The sequence below is a fragment of the Lepidochelys kempii genome, chromosome 1, assembly GCF_965140285.1.
Source record: "Lepidochelys kempii isolate rLepKem1 chromosome 1, rLepKem1.hap1, whole genome shotgun sequence".
Classification (NCBI taxonomy): domain Eukaryota; kingdom Metazoa; phylum Chordata; order Testudines; family Cheloniidae; genus Lepidochelys; species Lepidochelys kempii.
Window position 1 is genome coordinate 69,582,842 of NC_136380.1, and position 18,275 is coordinate 69,601,116.

Sequence of the window (18,275 nt, forward strand, 5' to 3'; positions counted from 1 at the left end):
TGTAATCTTTAAAATAAAGATTTACTATTAATTACAAATTGTACTATTTACTATTTTACTATTACTAATTTACTATTAATATATTTTTTTCAGAATCAACCCTTTGCAGTCAGAAGTAAAAGCTTTTACACAACTAATTTTATACTGTTTTGCTTTGATTTAGTTCTTTTCCCCCTTAACTATAAAGACTTAATATCTTTTTGGTAGTAAATTGTGCATACATAGGGTACAATTCTGTAGACAGAACATAGACAGATGAAAATATATTTGGCGTTTTTGTCCCTGAATGTTTTGATGAGGTATACCTGAATACTGACAGCAGAGTGGGGGCTGTCCAGTTTATTGCACTGAATGCAGCATGTATGTTTGCCTGCCTTGTGGGCAGATGGCATATGTGTACACAGAGGCAGATTAGGGGTTTGTGGAACCCTGGGCCAGAGCAAGTGGGGGGGCCCTCCCCAACCCTTCCAACCTGAAGTCCTCCTCTCCCCCCGGCTCTCCTGCCAGGGAAATGGGGTTGGGGCGCGGGGGCTTGTCCCACCCTGTCCCCGCTCCTGCCAGTTCTGCCCTGGAGCACTGTTGTGACACGGGGCCTTCCCCTGCTCCCCAGCAGGAGCCCCAGCCGGGCAGAGCGGGGCAAGTCACTGCACCCCGATCCTGCTCCCCAGCAGGAGCGCCCGGTGGGAAGAGTGGGTTTGGGGCACAGAGGTACCCTAATTGGCCCAGGCTCCTGGCACGGATCCCATTGGCCCAGTGGCTGATCCACCACTGTATGTGCATTTGGTGCAAGGAGCTCATGGCTGTCAGAAACTGAGTGCAGACTCTTGAGACTAGAGTGACTGAACTGGAGGAGATAAGAGAGACAGAGGTACATAGAGACAATGTTCTGGGACACAGTAGAGCAGTCCCACGCCCAGTTTGCCAGCCTCTGTGCTGTTGAGAAGGTGAAAATCTTGGGGAAGGAGAACATCAAGCTGGAGCAGAGGGAAACAATCTCATAGTTGCAGGTTTCAGAGTGGTAGCCGTGTTAGTCTGTACTTCCAGATGATGTCATGGTATTCTCTTACACTGACAGTGCCCCCCTAGGAGGGAAAAGGCAGATAATAGTAATGGCGATTCAGTGATTAGAAATACAGATAATTGTGTTTGTGATGACTGGGAGAATTGCATGGTGAATTGCCTGATGAGTGCAAACATTACTGACCTCTCAAAATATCTAGATAGACTTATGCACAGTATTGAGGAGGAGCTTATGGTTGTGGCACATCTAAGTACCAGTGACTTAGAGAGAGGTAGAAGAGAGGTCCTGGAGGCCAAATTAAGGCTTCTAAGAAAGATTAAAATCCAGGACCTCCAAGGTAGTATTCTCTGAAATGCTTCCAGCTCCACACACGTGGTCAATTAGACAGGCAGAACTTTAGAGTCTCCATGAGTGGATGAGATAATGGTGTTCGGAGAAGGGATTTAGGTTTATTACGAGCCAGGGAACAATTTGGGAAAGGAGGAATCTATACAGGAAGTATGGGCTCCACCTAAATCAAAATGGAGCTTGACCACTGGCATGCAAAATTAAAAAGGCCATAGAGGAGTTTGTATACTAAGGGCAGGGAGAAAGCGGACAGGTGTGGAGGACCACATAGTTCGAACAGACACGTCCCTTAGGGGAGGATTTATTAATGGGGATACTCTATATCCTATTAAAGAGGAGAGGATAGAAGTTGATAAAGTACATGTAGGAATTGAAGAGAAACAGATAAACAAAAGAGTCCCATTCAATTACATCACATGAAGGCAGACAGCTAAATATTGACAAATTTCACAAGTGCTTGAATACAAATGCAAGAAGTCTAAGATGGGTGAACTTGAGTGCCTGGTATTGAATTAGGGCATTGATATAATGGGCATCTCAGAAACTTGGCGGAATCATGGTAATAAATTGGACACAGTAATACCAGAGTACAAAATATATAGGAATACCAGCGTAGATCACGCTGGAGGGGAAGTGACGCCATATGATCCAACTTAGCTGTTACTACTCAAGAAAGAGACCTTGGAGTCCTTGTAGATAGTTCTCTGAAAACATCCACTCAATGTGTAGCAGCAGCCAAAAAAGCTAACAGTATGTTAGGAACCATTAGGAAAGCATAGATAATAAGACAGAAAATACCATAATGTCACTATCTAAGTACATCGTACGTCCCCACCTTGTGTACTGTGTCCAGTTTGGTCGTCCCATCTCAGAAAAGATGTATTAGAATTTGAAAAAGTACTGAGAAAGGCTACAAAATAATTAGGGGTATGGAACAGCTTCCCTATGAGGAGAAATTAAAAAGACTGGGACTGTTCATCTGAGAAAAGCAACAACTGAGGGGGCATATGACATGAATGGTATAGAGAAAGTGAATAAGGAAGTGTTATTTACCCCCTCACGTAACACATGACCTAGAGGTCACCCAATGAAATTAGTAGGCAGCCAGTTTAAAACTAACATAAGGAAATACTTCTTTACACAAGATACAGTCAATCAGTGGAATTCGTTGCCAGGGGACTGCTCCTGTTTTTTCCTATTCAGATGCCTATTCCTTCTGTTCCATGTCCAGTTACCCAAAGTCTCCTCTCAGATACATAAGTGAAATTCCTACTGAAATCAGTATTGTCTTCCTTTGTCCAAGACTCCCGCACTTCAGCCCTTTTATGAGCAATGTACACAGCCAAGTAATTTCCCTTTTTTATTGACTCACTGAGCCCAGCAAAAAGAGTCTACAGAACTTGCATTAGAGTCTAGGCCCCAGTGAGCCTATCATGAAATGGTCAGGTGAAAAGATACCTGACTTCAGCACAAAAAATAGCACATAAAAATCTTCACTGTGGTCTGAATCTGTAGTGAAGATTATCTTTGCAGCTATAGTTATTAATTTATTAATAATTTATTATTTTAAAATTGAGATGATTCATCCTCAGAAAATGTAACTCACATCTATGCTAACAAATGTAAAAGGCAAACCATATAATCTCTAGACCCCCAAAAAGCATGATGTTACTAAATTAAAACAAAAATGCAGTGGCTATTAACAGCTGAGTTATCAAGCATGCCCCGCTTGTTAGCCTTTTTCTTTCGTGTGAATCTAATGAATCCTTCAATCTTTAACTGTTGATCAAAGGTCAGTAATGAGTGAAGTGATGTCTTAAGTCGCATCATATTTGGTGAGCATAAACCAGTGAATCTTTTTCAGTTGCCTCTTGTTTTCTTATATGTTTGTTTTTATTAAGCAGTACTTAAATTTGTGGTTGGCTTCTGCTGTCCTCTTCCTCCTTCACATGGCTCGGAGTATATTTCTCTAAATTCCTTTGCAAGGTCTATCTGCTAGAGTATGTTTTCACGGAGTTAGTTTTGCGGAGTTAGTCTAGACTATAACGAGGGCCCTACCAAATTCATAGCCAAGAAAAACACATCACGGACCATGAAATCTGGTCTCCCCCTGTCAAATCTGGTCTTTTGTGTGTTTTTACCCTATATGATACAGATTTCATAGGGGAGACCAGCGTTTCTCAAGTTGTGGGTCCTGACCCAAAAAGGAGTTGCAGGGGGGTCACAAGGCTATTTTAGGGGGGTTGCAGTATTGCCCCCTTTACTTCTGCACTGCCTGCAGAGCTGGGCAGCCAGAGAGCAGTGGCTGCTGACTGAGGGCCCAGCTCTGCAGGCAGCAGTGCAGAAGTAAGGGTGGCCATACTATATTATGCCATCGTTACTTCTGCACTGTTGGTGGCTGTGGCTCTGCCTTCAGAGCTGGGTTCCTGGCCAGCGTCCATGGCTTTCCAGCTGCCCAGCTCTGAAGGCAGCACTGCTGCAGAAGCATTTGCAGAAGTAAGGGTAGCAGTAACACAACCCCTCCTATAATAATCTTGCTCCCCCACCCCCACACAACTCCTTTTTGGGTCAGGACCCCTACAATTACAACACTGTGAAATTTCAGATTTAAATAGCTGAAATCATGAAATTTATGATTTTTAAAATCCTATGACTGTGAAATTGAACTGTGAATTTGGTAGGGCCCTACCTATAACTTGGGTGTTGACCCAAATCCTCTTCTGTCCACACAGAAAAACCTCTAACCCAGTTTTGACAGTGCTTTAAGACAGATTAGCTGGCATGGCTTTAGCTTGGGTTTCACTTCAGCCTGGCAATCTGCCTACTTTACAGTGAGAATGCAGGATAATCAAACCTGAGCGCGGTTAGTCCTCCAATCAAATCCCACAATTCCATCTGGGCTCTTCTTGTCTAACCATTCCCTTCTTCTGCACTGCATTTTAACCCCATGTTTGCCTGCTCCATTTCTGCTGCATTTCCACACCATTTGAACAGATATGCCATCCAAGAAATCTTTCCTCCATGCTGCCAATTGGTCAGAAGCTGACACCAGGCTTCTGGTAAAGCTGTGTGTGTGATATCAGTAGGACCCATAATTCAGGCAATGTACCCATAATCAAGAGTTCTGTGATGATAACTCTGAGAAGCTGGCAGCAGAGGTAATTGAGCAGGTGGAATCTCAGTGCAGGGACTAGGTCTCCCATATCAAATTGTGCATGAGTTTATAGAGTGGCACAATTGAATGCGCTGCATGGGATATCCTGCTAGAAATCCAGCCCAGGGCACAGGCTGATACAGCACCATTGTGGACACAGCCATGTGGGTCTGGCATGGGTAGGGTTTTGCAGTGGGGATGTTCCACCCATACTCTGCAATGAACACAACTAGTGTTTCTGAGGCGAAAGGACAAATACTTTCCTTTTCTGATCATATGCTAAAATATCCTGCTTTCTTGGAGATTATTCATTTAGTTTTGGCAATTGGGCATACAAAATTTATTCCTGACTTGTATCAAAGTAATAATTGAGCTAATTATGAACACCCTGTTTAGTGTTCTGTAGAGATTCAATTTTTAAAACCCAATACATTTACTGAGAAATTTGCTGAGAGAAGGTGAGTGAGTCACCAACACCAGAAATTTCACAGATAATTAAAAATACAAACAAACCTTTATGTATTTCCAAATCTTGTGGGGTATATACAAATGTGGATTCTAAACTAACTGTATCTGCTGAGGAAAAAAAAAGACTTGCGTGTCATGGTGAACTTAATAAACAGCCCTTTCAAAGTTCAGTGGCTGTCAATAAAGCTAACAAAATAGCAAATTATAATGAAAATATTGTATTTTCATTATATGAATTGATGGTACAAGCTGTCTTGGAATACCATGTTCAGCTGTGGTCACTCTTATTGCATAAGAGATATAGAAAGAGTAATAGAAGTCCACAGATGGATGATGATAATGGTTAGACTTTCCATGCCTCTTCCATAAGAGAATGATTGAAACGTTTTGGGATTGTTTAATTTAGTGAGATGGAAAAGAAGGGATTTAAGAGAGAGTTATATTTGGTTGCTCCTTCTTACCCTTCCTCATATTGCAAGAACTAAAGGATATTTAATTAAAAGGAAAGTCAACAAATTTTGATCCACTAAAAAGAACTCTTTACTGTGAGATAAATTGAGGCCAAGAGTGAAATCCTGGAGTTTCCCGTTGACTTCAGTGGGGTTAAGATCTAATCCCTATAGTTAAATAGGATTCAAAAAAGGATTAGGCGTGTTTATGGATAATGGGAACATCCTCAGTTGCATAATAGGTGAAAATATAGGATGGGAGGCGGTAGTAACCCTCATATTTCACAACATAAGCAAACCACTAACTGATGGGATTTCGGAAGAAACTTTCTCAATGAGTAGATTATTCTGTAATTGTTTACTACAGGGCTCCTCACACCTTCCTTTGAAGCATCAAGTACAGACCAACGACAGAGACAGGATACAGGATTAGCTGGACCTGCTGGTCTGATCCTGGGTGGCAAATACAATTTTTCTAACATTTTTCTAAAATGTCAATCATGATTGGTTTTTTGCAGAAACTCTCTAAATTAAGAAAAGGAGTACTTGTGGCACCTTAGAGACTAATAAATTTATTTGAGCATCACGAAAGCTTATGCTCAAATAACTTTGTTAGTCTCTAAGGTGCCACAAGTACTCCTTTTCTTTTTGCGAATACAGACTAACACGGCTGCTACTCTGAAACCTCTCTAAATTAAGTGGCTATATTTAGGTGGAAAAATATCTGCACAACAAAACAAACTTAAACACGCTCTATCTGCAGTTAGTAATTAAATTCTGCAGAGAAAATTGATATATAATTTATTTTAAAAGAAAATAGAGGATTTAAAAAAAAAAACAGGTGTCTCATGAAGCTGAATACAGTTTCTTAGCATGTTTTATCATCTTTTAAGAGACAGTCCAAATAATATGTTTTAAAATATCACTATACTTCTTCCTCACAATTTAAAACATTATTCCTTAGCTGAAGAAATTAGATATTTCCTGTCCTCCAATTCTGCACAGAAGCTGCTTATTTCAAAACTTGCTCAAAAAGATACATCCAATAGCTATTTCTTACCCAAAACTTGGGGTTATTGGCCAAATGTAATAAATGGCCAATGGCAGCTTAGACTGTTACACGTTGGCTAATGTTATCAGTCCCAGTGCAGTTCAGTCTTAACGTACTTGTATTTATGCAGTTCAAATATAAAATGTAGTGGGGTTATGCATATCCAATATTCATTGTCATTACAACTCACTATGAAACTATATCATTTGCACATTGACTAATATGAATCTTCAGTTGGACTAGATCAAAAAATTAAATGAGTTGCTTTCCTTGCCTATTATAATGTTAAATCTCAGTAACTATGACTAAATGTAAACTATTTAAAAATGTGAAAATTACACATTTGTGTTTGTGGATTTGTGTGCATATTTTATATTAATAAAAATGTTTAAATCTGATGATGATCAACTTTTATTTTTATTATTAACTTTAAGATTGTATTTGGAAAACTTCCAATACCAAGCATAGGAAATAATTACAAAGAGAAAATCTTTATTATACTTCATGTTAAAAGTTTATTCCATTTTTACACCAAAAGAAAGCATTAATATTTTAAGGCAAAATTATATTTACAGCTTTTTGTTCTCTAAGTAAATTCTGTAATTAGGAAAAGAAGTGAAGTGATAGCAAGGTAACAGGAGAAGCAACAGGATTATATGTAAAAAGAAAAGGAGTACTTGTGGCACCTTAGAGACTAACCAATTTGAGCATAAGCTTTCGTGAGCTACAGCTCACATGCATCCGATGAAGTGAGCTGTAGCTCACGAAAGCTTATGCTCAGATAAATTGGTTAGTCTCTAAGGTGCCACAAGTACTCCTTTTCTTTTTGCAAATACAGACTAACACGGCTGTTACTCTGAAACCTAGGATTATATGTGTATCTGAGCTTAATGAAGGTTCCCATTTAGGCTAGATAATGTAACGGTTCCAAGTAAAACAGTCTTTTGACTTTATTCCTTCTGGAATTTGTAATACAAGTTATTTCCCTCCCACACCGCGTCAGTGTTTGCTGTTGAATCTTTAGAAAAGAGGCATGGCTGTTTACTTTTCCAGAAATGGGTTAGACTTTTAACCATCTCAGTAGTAAGCATTTGTGCTTAATTTTAAAACTGTGTGTTTCACTAATCCGTTTGGATACTGAAGTATATCTCAAAGTTCTCTTTATTTTACTGAGCTTACTAGGTTTGCTTTGTGGAGTTTGTGATGAGTCCAACAGAATCTATAGAGGAAATTGGTCTGTCTGAGGTGTAGGCAGGTGAAGAAAAGGTCAGCTTTACATTGCAGTGGATGGGTTTTCAAATATAGCTAAGACATCCATCAGACAGGCCCTCTTAGTATCTTTTTCAGGTAGATCACTATGCTGCTCTCTGTTCATTACATTTTGGGTGAGATTTGCAGGATTTAGAATTAATCTCACTGTCTTGTCATTGAAATCAGTGGAACAGAGCTAGACCAATGCTGAAAATTCATCCTAAATGTTTTCCTTTGCACTTCCCCATGTCAGAATTTGTTTGTATTTTTTGTTTTAAACCAACTTTGGGAGGAAGGAGTAGCATTATAATCTATTCCTCCCCAATTTTAAATATAGGTAATAAAGTCAAAATGGACCCTTCCCCTTTATCTTCTTTAGCTCACAAGAGCTTTCAGGGCTGTAGGAACGAGATCTTAGGTAATTGGGGAAAGGCTCCAAATGCTGACCCCTTCCTCATATCTATTTCTGAGAACTTTTGAGAGGGTGTCATTTCCTCTTTAAAGAGTAATTTGGTACTGTTCAGGCAGGAAGTGAAGTCGTTCCTATGTCATTAGTTAAAGACCTAGAAGATGCAAGAAACTTGGTGATGGGCAGTCAAGGTATAACTTGCCAGCTTGGTTCATAGTTGCATTATATCCTGAAGGTTTTATATCTCTTATTCATTTTTGTCCTATCTAATGCAACTGATAATCTTCCCTGCACAGAGACATAAGCATGAATGGCATTAAAAATTGCTGAAATCTATGCAGTTTGAACAGATGGTGGGTACATTTTTCAAAACTGCCTGAGTCCCATTTTCAAAAGAGACTTAGGTTCCACTGACAGGTTTCAGAGTAGCAGCCGTATTAGTCTGTGTCCCGCAAAAAGAAAAGAAGTAATTGTGGCACCTGAGAGACTAACAAATGTATTTGACCATAAGCTTTCATGAGCTACAGCTCACTTTATCAGATGCATACAGTGGAAAATACAGTGGGGAGATTTTATACACACAGAGAACATGAAACAGTGGGTGTTACCATACAGACTGTAACAAGAGTGATCAGGAAAGGTGAGCTATTACCAGCAGGAGAGCGGGGTGGAGGTGGGGGGGACCTTTTGTTGTGATAATCGAGGTGGGCCATTTCCAGCAGTTGACAAGAACGGGGGGAGGGAGGGAGAATAAACAAGGGGAAATAGTTTTACTTTGTGTAATGACCCGTCCACTCCCAGTCTTTATTCAAGCCTAAGTTAATTGTATCCAGTTTGCAAATTAATTCCAATTCAGCAGTCTCTCGTTGGAGTCTGTTTTTGAAGTTTTTTTGTTGAAGAATTGCCACTTTTAGGTCTGTAATCGAGTGACCAAAGAGATTGAAGTCTTCTCCGACTGGTTTTTGAATGTTATAATTCTTGTCGTCTGATTTGTGTCCATTTATTCTTTTACGTAGAGACTGTCCAGTTTGGCCAATGTACATGGCAGAGGGGCATTGCTGGCACATGATGGCATATATCACATTGGTAGATGCACAGGTGAACGAGCCTTCCACTGACTTAGCCTAATAACTTCATAAGTGCCTTGGTCACTTATGAAAATGGGACCTAGACTTGTAAATCCCTTAGGTTGTTTGTAAAAATTTACCCACAAATTATTTTATGATCTTGATTATTCCAAGCAATTGTTATGGCCCCACAAAAATTTGAAAAATTTTCATTCAGCTTTCACTGAGAAGACACAGTAACAGAATGATTCTTTCAAGAAGAAATATTACAAGTAGGGGAGGCAGGAAGCTCAGGCTTTGGGTTGCCAGGCATCCGGTTTTCAACCGGAACACCAGGTCGAAAAGGGAACCTGGCAGCTCCAGTCAGCACTGCTGAAGGGGCATTAAAAGTCCGGTGAGCAGCGCAGGGGGACAAAGGCAAGCTCCCTGCCTGTCCTGGCTCTGCACGGCTCCTGGAAGTGGCCAGTATGTCCGGCTCCTAGGCACAGGGGCAGCCATGGGGCCTCTGCACACTGCCCCACCCCAAGTGCCAGCTCTGCAGCTCCCATTGGCCAGGAACTGCAGCCAGTGGGAGCTGTGGGAGCGGCACCTGTGAGCATGGGCAGTGCGCAGAGCCCCCAGCCCCTCCACCTAGGAGCTGGACATTCCAGTCCCTTTCGGGAGCCACCTGAAGTAAGCACCACCCGACAGGAGCTGCACCCTAAAGCCCTTATCCCCGGCCCCACCCCAGAGTCCACACCCCCAGCCAGAGCCCTCACCCTGCACCGCACCCCAAATCCCTGCCCCAACCTGATGAAAGTGAGTGAGGGTGGAGGAGAGTGAGTGACGGAAGGAGGGGGAATGGAGTGAGTGGGGGCTGGGCCTCAGGGATGGGGCGGGGCAAGGGTGTTTGGTTTTGTGCAGTTAGAAAGTTGGCAACCTAACTCAGACTGGGCACACCCAAACTAGAAAGGATACTTTACTGCTATCTAGGAAAAGGGCTAGGGAGATTCTAGTTCAAACATTTATTGAAGAATCAATAAAAGACCCACTGGAACTGTCCCTTCAATGCCAGTAGTAATTAGATCACATAAGATATGATTTCAACAGTGCTACTTGTGGAGTAATGTACTACTCAAAGCAAGTAAAGGTATCAGAATCTGGCTCCTAACTTCAATTAAAATACTGTCTAGCCCACCTTTGCTAGAGATAATATCACTGTAATGTAGGGGGAGGAGGATAACTAAAAGAGAAAAAATCTCTGCTTTTGTGGATTGTGGGTCTTGGAGAGAGGCTGAGGAGATCCTAAAAGCCTTGGTCATTTATTTATTTTTTAGACTTCCCTTTGCTCCGTCACAATTACTCTAAACCTCTTTGTCAAAGTCCCTTGAAGTTCTCACCAAAGAAAAAAAATGTCATTTTCATAGACTCTCATTGCTTAGAAGTGTATGTGTGGGGCAGGGGAGGGTTGTTTTGTTTTTTTGGTAATATAGTATTAGTCATGTCTATTGCATTGAAGTATAACCTTCCAGTTTACTCTTCTAAAGGCTTATTTCTCTTAAGTACAATAGAATAGATACGTACTCTTTTGGATGAAAAATAGAAATTGTACAGAAAATAGAGAGCTTTGTAGCTTATGTATCTTATTTTTTTCATTTAGCAAAGTTCTTGGGGGGGAAAAAGTCATCGACAACCCCCCAGTGCTCGAGACTTCTAGAAGAACTTCTGGTTTTTCCTGAGGAACAGAATACAAGAAAGACTGCTGTTGTGATCAGGAGGAATCCAGAGCTGATCAGCACACAAGACTTTTTTTAACGTTCTTAGTTGTATGAAGCAAAATACTTTTTACATATGAAAAAAGCAAATTGTTACTGCTGCCATCAATAAACCCACGGTGCACTATTCTGTTCTTTGCCTTATATTTTACTCATCCTTTGGTATAAACTTCAGTATTACTTTTTATTCATTTGGAGTGGACTACGCATCCATTCCTGCTTCCATTAAAGAAAATAGCAAAACTCCTACTACATTAAATGGAAGCAGAATTGGGCCCTTAATATTATTTTATTTTTCTAGAATAACCATTCTAAAACTTGTTAGAACATCTCCAGTAATTACTGTAGAGTGGAATCATGGACTGACTCCCACACAACTTCATATGGTTCTTTTCCAAAATTACCTGAGGCCAAAGTTATGACTCTGCATGCTATGCTATTCACAAAATGTGCTTAAAAGGCTAATGAAGGATAATTGGTCAGTATTTCAACAGTAATATCCTAAATAATTTTAGCTAAATACTTCCTTTTAAAAACTTGATTGTACTTTGCTGTGGAAACAGATATTGTCTGAACGTGGCACAGTAAGGTATGGTTTTGCATCAAGGTACTTTTAACTGGGCTTACAGCACCAAAGACAGACTCAAAGGCACAGGAGAACATAGATTACACTTGAACTGTTGAATATTAAATTCTCACTTTTTCTTATAGTTTCACATTTTGCTTTTATTGCTTCCGTTACTGTTGGAAATGTTTTAATTAATCTTCTTTGAAGCTTGAAAAAGGGGCCCCAGGTGGGGAAGGCTACATTTCATTTTAATCCTTATTGCAGAATGGGTAAAATTTTATCCCTGTGCGGAGAGGCACTACAAGACCTGTGCACCACCCACGTCCCATGTAAGCCTTATATTGATGGCTGAAATGGGACTGAAATGGTGTATAAGGGAAAGAATAAGTTAAAAATTATTTAGACAAGGTAGATGTGTTCAAGTCACCAGGGCCTGATGAAATACATCCTAGAATACTGAAGGAGCTGATTGAGGAGATATATGAGCCATTAGCGATTATCTTCTAAAAGTCATAGGAGATGGGAGAGATTCCAGAGGCCTGGAGAAGGGGAAATATATTGCCAATCTGTAAAAAGGGAAATAAGGACAACCCGGGGAATTCCAAACCAGTCAGCTTAACTTCTGTATCCGGAAAGATAATGGAACAAATCATTAAGCAATCAATTTGAAAACACCTAGAAGATATTAAGGTGATAAGTAACAGCATGGATTTATCAAGAACAAATTGCGTCAAGCCAACCTGATAGCTTTCTTTGACAGAGTAACAAGCCTTGTGGATAAGTGGGAAGCAGTAAATGTGGTATATCCTGACTTTAGTGAGGCTTTTGATACTGTCTCGCATGACCTTCTCATAAACAAACTAGGGAAAAACAACCTAGATGGAGTTACTACAGGGTGGGTGTATAACTGGTTGGAAAACTGTTCCCAGAGCATAATCATCAGTGGTTCACAGTCAAGCTGGAAGGGCATGTCAACTGGGGTCCCACAGAGATCAGTTCTGGGTCCGAGACTGTTCTATATCTTCATCAGTGATTTAGATAATGGCATACAGAGTACACTTATAAAGTTTGCAGATGATATGAAGCTGGGAAAGGTTGCAAGTGCTTTGGAGGATAAGATTAAAATTCAAAATGATCTGGACAAACTGGAGAAACAGTCAGAAGTAAATAGGATGCAATTCAATAAGGACAAAAAGCAAAGTACTCCATTTAGGAAGGAACAATCAGTTGCACAGATAGAAAATGGGAAATGACTGCCTAGGAAGGAGTACCGCGGAAAGGGATCTGGGGGTCATAGTGGATCATGAGCTAAATATAAGTCAACAGTGTAACATCGTTGCAAAAAAAAGCAAATATCATTCTGGGATGTATTAGCAGGAGTGTTGTAAGCAAGACACAATAAGTAAAAATTTCACTCTATTCCATGCTGATTAGGCCTCAACTGATTGTGTCCAGTTCTGGGTGCCACATTTCAGGAAAGATGTGGACAAATTGGAGAAAATCCAGAGAAGAGCAACAAAAATGATTAAAGGTCTAGAAAACATGACCTATGAGGGAAGATTTCTTTAGTCTGGAGAAGAGAAGACTGAGAGGGGACCTGATAACAGTTTTCAAGTACACAAAATGTTATTACAAGGAGGAGGGAGAAAAAGTGTTGTTGTTAACCTCTGAGGATAGGACAAGAAGCAGTGGTCTTAAATTGCAGCAAAGGCGGATTCGATTTGTTATTAGGTAAAACTTCCTAACTGTCAGAGTGGTTAAGCACTGGAATAAATTACCTAGGGAGGTTCTGGAAACTCCATCATTGGAGATTTTTAAGACCAGGTTAGACAAACACCTGTCAGGGATAGTCTAGATAATATTTAATCCTGCCTTGAGTGCAGGGGACTGGACTATAAAACTCTCAAGGTCCCTTCCAGGAGTCTTTGAGGTCCCTTCCAGGAGTCTTTGAGGCCCACTAGGGAGTCTTTGGGGCCCACCACCAGACCAGTAGCACTTCTGAAACCTGTAGGGAGTCCCCCTGGTTTCTAGGTCATATATGAGGTGTTCCTGCTCTGTTTCCTCTCGCGGTCCCTTCCAGTCCTATGATTGTGATGGTCCTCTGCACAAAGGTGAGTTTCACCCAGGTAAGTTTAGCAGGGTGATTTCGTCAGTCAGTAGACCTTGTGGTCTGGGCCTATGATTCCAGTCTTTTTATCAGTTTGGGGTGTTCTGGTCCTCTGGATGGACTGGCCCAGCTGGATTTGCTTCTTGGCTGGTAACCCCTAGGTCTGCCCTCCTTGGGGCCAGGAGTTGTATCTCTGCAGTGGGTAGGGGGACTCGGACCCTCCCTTTCCACCTGGCCCCCACCCAGGGCTCTGAAAGTTCAGTGGTGTGATATGGCCTAGGTTTGGCCAGCCCTTTGCTCACCTTCCCCCCGGGCCACTTCCTACCAGACCTTGTGTCTCAGTTTGGCATGTGGCTGTAGTTTATTTAGTCTTTACTTCAAAATCCCTGCAGTCTAGGGCCAATGCCTGTGGCCCTCTCGTCCCCCTTGCCCATGGTTCTTGGCTGGGGTGGGGAGGGAAGAAACTCACAGCCACATCCCATCAGTAGCAGCAGCTTCTGCTGCTGCAAAGTGGTACTCCTTGAAATGCACTCTCTTTCTTCCCTTAACTGGGGCTGCAGGAGCTCCCTTTATATTGGTCTTCTTCCCAGGAGCATGCTCGACAGATTCTGAGGGACAAGGCCTTCTGGGCCTAGCCCTTCCCCTGCCTCAGCCTTTGTATGGGGTTTGTAAACCCCATCACAGGAAGTGTTAATAACATGTTTGAAAGTATCCATTCCTGAGTGGAAGTTGAATTTCTCTCTACTAAGTGCTAATACAAAATACACCAAGAATACCAGAACGACTACAACAAAAAGAGGGTTTATACTGATGTAATTAAATAAATTTATATAATATATAAGGCAAATACTGTGGTCTCAAATCTGCAAACACTTATGCACATGCTTCACTCTGTTTGCTGATTGCTGTTTGACGTTTCCCTTCCAGCATTATCAATGAGACCCTTACAGCAGCTATTCAACTTCACAAAGCTATACAGGTTATAGTGCTACTTAAAAAGTAGTTTTGTCTTTTCAGTGCTAGTAGACTGTGTGCTTGGACAAGTATTATTAAGGACAGAGCCCTACAATCGATGTACCAAAGCAGTCAGTGAAATTGAAATAATTTTTTATATTATCTGAAATCTCTTGCTTTCTTGAACTAAATCCATAAAAACCAGGAAAAGAGCAGTCTGATTTAGTGAAACGCAAAACAATACAAAGTCAATTTAATTTATCCATGAAAATTCAAAGAATCTGTACAAAATATGATGTGCCTTTCCTCTATGGCACACTCATGTGATTCTGAAATTATCAAATGTAAATGGACTGGTCCAGATACAAATGAAATGTGTACATAACTATTTTTATTTATGAAGCACTGAGGTCAACATCCATGTCCCATTTCTCCCTCTAGCTACGTACATTGCTTGGTGGTACACAGTAACTAGAAAGCTTGTGTAACTGGCCACCATGGGATTCTCATAATGTAAGAAGGGAACTTATTTTCCATATCTTTATAGTCCCTGTCCTATACTGGAGTAGTTATCCTTCCTGTGTTTGAGTTAACTCTGTTTAAAAGTTGCTGCATTGCTCTGATTCTTTAGGCGCTTGAGTATGATTGATTTGATTGGATAGAGAATGTTTGCATCAACCTGTTTCTCAGGGGAAAGGCTTTTTATTTTTTAAATGAAATATTGTCACGGCATTTAACCTTGATCATTGATCCAACATATGGAAAAAAGAAGATGATAATATGGGTCTCCTTATGTCTTATTTTCTTGATTTCCAAACTGATCTATCAAACACAAAACACCTCTAAGCACACAAACAACATAAACTCAAGCATATTAATATCAGTCTAAATAATTTGTCTATAAAAATATAATCACTCGTGCAAGAGAAAAATGAAACAAAAACTCTTCAGTAAGCCTTCTCTTTCAGAAAAAGCCTTTAGTGAGGCAGGCTTTCAGGTATGCCCCAAGAGTTAACAAACCTTAGTTTGGTTGGGCTAACAAGGGTAGTAAATTCCTGATTCCAAGGTTCTCCACTCAGCATTCTGCTATTGGTCTTCTGACGTACTTTTAGGTAGAGCTGGTTGAAACTTGGATTATCTGCTTTGAGTGACATTCAGACACTGAATTGGAACAAAAAATCAATTCCCAAGAACCAATATTCCCCCCCACCCCCGGTGTCCGGTCAATTTGTATTGATAAAATCAAAATGTTTTGTTTTAATTTTGACTTTATATCAACAATGCATATATAGTGCTTGAAACAAAAATGAAATGAAATCTATTTTGTAGAGCTGTCAATTAATCTGTTAACTCATGCGATTATTTCAAAAATTGTGATTAAAAATATTAATTGCTATTAATCACACTTTTAATCACACTGTTAAACGATAGAATATCAATTGAAATGTATTAAATATTTTGAATATTTTTCTACATTTTCAAATATATTTATTTCAATTACAACACAGAAATGTACAGTGCTCACATTGTATTATTTTTTATTACAAATATTTGCACTGTAAAAATCATAAACAAAAGAAATAGTATTTTTCAATACACATCATACAGTCTCTTTATTGTGAAAGTACAACTTACAAATATAAATTCTTTTGTTACATAACTGCACTCAAAAAAACAAAACAATGTAAAACTTTAGAGCCTACAAGTCCACTCAGTCCTACTTATTGTTCAGCCAATCGCTCAGACAAACAAGTTTGTTTACATTTATGGAAGATAATGCTGCACACTTCTTATTTACAATGTCACCTGAAAGTGAGAACAGGTATTCTCATGGCACTTTTGTAGCTGGTGTTGCGAGATATTTACATGCCAGATATGCTAAACATTCGTATCCCCTTCATGATTTGGTCACCATTCCAGAGGACATGCTTCCATGCTGATGATACTCGTTAAAAAAAAGCATTAATTAAATTTGTGACTGAACTCCTTGGGGAAGAATTGCATGTCTCCTGTGCTCTTTTACTTTCATTCTGCCATATATTTCATGTCATAGCAGTCTCCTATGATGACCTAGCACATGTTGTTCATTTTAAGAACACTTTCACTGCAGATTTGACAAAACACAAAGATGTTAGATTTCTAAAGATAGCTACAGCACTTGACTCAAGTTTTAAGAATCTGAAGTGCCTTCCCAAATCTGAGAGGGAGGAGGTGTGGAACATGCTTTCAGAAGAGTTAAAAAAGCAATATGCTGCTGCAGAAACTACAGAACCCAAACCACCAAAAAAGAAAATCAACCTTCTGGTGACATCTGACTTAGATAATGGAAATGTATGTGCATTGGTCTTCATTGTGTGCTTTGGATTGTTATCCAGTAGAATCCATCATCAGCATGAACGTATGGCCTCTGGAGTCGTGGTTGAAGAATGAAGGGACATATGAATCTTTAGTGCAAATGGCACGTAAATATCTTGTGATGCCAGCTACAACAGTAACCTGTTAATGCCTGTTCTTACTTTCAGGTGACATTGTAAACACGCAGTGAAGGAAGAAAGTATGGACACCGTGTAGAATCAACCACGTGGGTTTATTATGCACAGCGCTGGCGGAGTGTCACCTTGCTTATTAGGCTCAGAGACACTGCCAAACAATTGATTACAATGGATTATATGGATTTTCCTTGGGCAGAGGGAAATGGCAGGGTAGGCAGTCCCAAACCCCTGGATAGGTCTAGCAGCAAGACAAAATAAGCACAGTAACCAATTGACAACGATTACATAATGTCTCTGCCCATGGTTTCAGGTTAAGAAGTAACATACAATTAGTACTCAGGTGTTTTCCTTTAAACAATGTATAAACTGTGTTATTATAAAATATATATGTTGAATTCTGATTCGGGATCCATAGGAACGAAGTAGCTCCTCTGATTGTCCTCAGGTACATACCTAGGGGTTAAAGCAAAGAGACAAATGAAAAGTACATGGCAATGAAGATTGCTTTTTAGTTGCTCATTTGTGTTTCTAAGACAGGCACTGGTAATGGCTTGGAGGAGGGGTGTACATCTGTGAGAGGGAGGATGTCATATCTCATACTGACAAGTTTGAACCTCTTCCATAAACTCAAGGTTGGTGTGTAGGAAGGCACCTCTTCTACGGAAGAAACAGGGCCCCTTTCATTCCTTAGGTCTGTTTGCAACTTTTAGATATAGCCACCAGTTATATTTCTCCATCTGGCATCATGCTGACCAAGCTTATCTCAGCAATAAGCAAGGTTGTCTTTTGTTTGTTCTGCTTCTTAGCTAATATTGTTCACTATTTGCCTTAGGCTCTGGCCTCTTGACCAAACTCTGGACTTTGGGCCTGTAAAAAGAGCTGACACAGTCTATATATCAGGTTGTTACATAAATAGCATATAGATTTCGGCCCTTCAAGCGAGTAGCATTATCTTCTGCAAATGTAAACCAACTTGTCTGCCTTACCGATTGGCTGAACAAGAAGTAGGGCTGAGTGGACTTGTAGGCTCTAAAGTTTTACATTGTTTTATTTTTGAGTGCAGGTTTTTTTGTACATTTGTAAGTTCAACTTTCATGATAAAGATGTTGCACTACAGTACTTGTATTAGGTGAACTGAAAAATAAAATTTGTTTTTTACAGTGCAAATATTTGTAATAAAAA

The 18,275-nt window shown here is 40.1% G+C and overlaps 1 protein-coding gene across 5 annotated transcripts in view; it reads left to right on the top strand.

The window, feature by feature from the left end:
* The window catches only part of TDRD3 (tudor domain containing 3), a 443,000-nt gene that overhangs the window by 299,546 nt on the left and 125,179 nt on the right, over positions 1-18,275 (top strand). Inside the window, exons 14-15 of one of the 5 annotated variants that reach the window (XR_012159206.2) lie at positions 9,168-9,249; positions 10,858-11,685. The exons of 2 other annotated variants lie outside the window; for them this stretch is intronic. The gene's annotated coding sequence lies outside the window, so the exon portion shown is untranslated. Of the gene's footprint in view, positions 1-93; positions 5,841-9,167; positions 9,250-10,857; positions 11,686-18,275 lie in introns of those variants that run through there. 2 more of the 5 variants (XM_073346164.2, XM_073346179.2) reach the window with 2 other exon arrangements.